Consider the following 2500-nt stretch of genomic DNA (forward strand, 5'->3'; position numbering starts at 1 on the left):
AATTCCAAAAATTAAAAGGAAGATAAATAAGATATAATAGTGTGCAAGGAAACTAATGACCCAAGACAGTAGAAGACCATGATACAGAGGTTATGTAACTTCATGTTTCCTTGAAAAAAATGTGTTGATCTGAAACAATGATGAAAATTTACGTTTTATATTTAACTAATGGGGAATAGACACATCTTATAAAAGAAATTTTCCTAATCAATCTACAAGATTACAATGAGTTGTTTGTATGACAACTCCTTTATTTACCAATATGTCAAAATCTGTTTTATTATTTCTCTTTCAGGAATTTGATATGGAACCCTATTTATTTGTAAAAATCAGTTTTTTTGATAATGAAAATCCCGATAAGACTGATATCCGGAAATAGCTGAATATTTATATGATGTTAAAAACACGCAGAAAACTTCCTATAATATATGAATATTTCATCACATTTTGGATGGTCAATGAACAAAAAAAAAGTTGTTCGTTGTAAAAAAAAAAAAAAGAAATTGTTTTAAAACATTTTATCAGCTTAATCGAATGGTCAATGGAAAAAAATAAACAATTGTTCGTTGTAAAAAAAAAAAAAAAGAGAGAAATTGTTTTATGAAATTTTTTTCAGCTTAGTTGGATGATCAATGAACAAAACAAAGTAAAGAAAATTTGTTCATTGTAAAAAAAAATCGTTTTAAGAGACATTTTTATATTTGTACGAACACGGCGTGACTGAAAGCACAACTTATAAATTGATCAGGAGTTTCCGGTTCAAAGATAAGCCATTATTACTGACACGACGGTGGAAAATGTAATCAAACGCACTCAATCCGAGAGAGAGAGAGAGAGAGAGAGAGAGAGAGAGAGAGAGAGAGAGAGAGAGAGAGAGAGAGAGAGACCAATTCCCGTTTTAACAGGCTGTGAGAACCCGACTGAAATTACCCGAGTTACTGAAAGCGCTGTGTTGTTATTGTATTCCCAATGGATCTAAATCTTTAAAGGAGGAATTTGATGGTATCCATATAAATGTTTACCAGTGCCAATGGAATGATATTTTGAAGACTCACTAAATGAGTGGAACAAAAATAAGAAAAAATAAAATGTAAAAGCGAGTCATGCAAGAGAACAAGGGATTTTTTAAAATCTTAGAATGATTTTAGATAAAATTGGTATTCCTAAGACAACATGAAGACGTTTGTGTTGAACTGTAAAATATGCTATTTAAACATAGCACAATAGAATTTAATAAGCGTATACCAGCGTTCATTGGAAACAAGATACAAATAGAAGATACGTTTCAAATTATTCGCTTTTTGCTTTAAGCATTGTTATTGTTTTTATCTGGTTTATTTTTATTTCTTTTGGGCTCTCATTCGTTAAGGGAGGATGTCGGAGGATCCATTGTCAGGGCATGATATCAGGAAACCGAATAGAAATAATCTTTCCTAGTTCCCATGACAGTAATCGGTGGCTGTACCTTTGATTTTGAATTTGACAGATACTTCCTATATAATAAAGAGCGCAAGAGGAAAAATCTATATATATATATATATATATATATATATATATATATATATATATATATATATATATACTCCGTGGTATTGCCAGACGTAAAACAATTTGTCTCCTCCCTTCCCTCGGGTTGGGAGAGGAGTAGTCATACAGTAGTGAGAGGAGGTACATTGAGAGGAAAAGGGGAGGGGATGGGGAGGGTTGAATCTGTATGTGTGTGCGTGTTTGTTTATATCTACCTAAAAATTTAGCCGTCATTTTTGACAGGTCACGTACACTAGTGCTAAATGAACGTTGAGGATGTTGAAACTACTTTTAGTGTCCTTTTCATCGATGAACTTAAATCCTTAAGACAACTGTAATAGTTATGATGCAAAGATTATTTTATAATTTAAGTTACTCTCAGGATTTATAATAAAATAAAAAATAATAAATAGAAGAATTGAAATTAACATAATTCACCAAGATGACAAGCTTGTTTTGTATTTATTGTAGCATCTCCACATAAGAATGATGAAAGGTGTTACCATTCTGACTTAAAAATCATTTGGTTCATGGCCAGTTTAAGGTTACTTCACACAAGCGGATTGGCACCGCACGGTTTTATCCACGTGGATTCGAAATCAATGAAGATCAGTGAGGACCTTAACAGGCTGTCCGCTCGGAAGAATGTCCGAGTAGTAGTGGTTTACTAAAGACGTGCGCTGCTAACCTGCGTGATCAACAAACAAATTGAACAACCATGGCGACATCACACATTCCTTTCTTAGCCCACTCTCACTGGAAACCACTCACTCACTTCATTTCCTATCCCAACACACTCTTTACTGCGGCTTCTAGAAACTACAAGGCCGTTCGGGGTAAATTCTCTCATGTGAAGACATGCCTCCTACGAGTGGAAATATATCCGTACAGAAAAAAGTTCACTCATGTGAAGCAAGCCTAAAGGTAGCTATTCCCTGGCCCCTAGCTCCCTGCATCTTCGTATGGTAAACTA

This window comes from Palaemon carinicauda, chromosome 1 (genome assembly GCF_036898095.1).
Source record: "Palaemon carinicauda isolate YSFRI2023 chromosome 1, ASM3689809v2, whole genome shotgun sequence".
Lineage (NCBI taxonomy): Eukaryota > Metazoa > Arthropoda > Malacostraca > Decapoda > Palaemonidae > Palaemon > Palaemon carinicauda.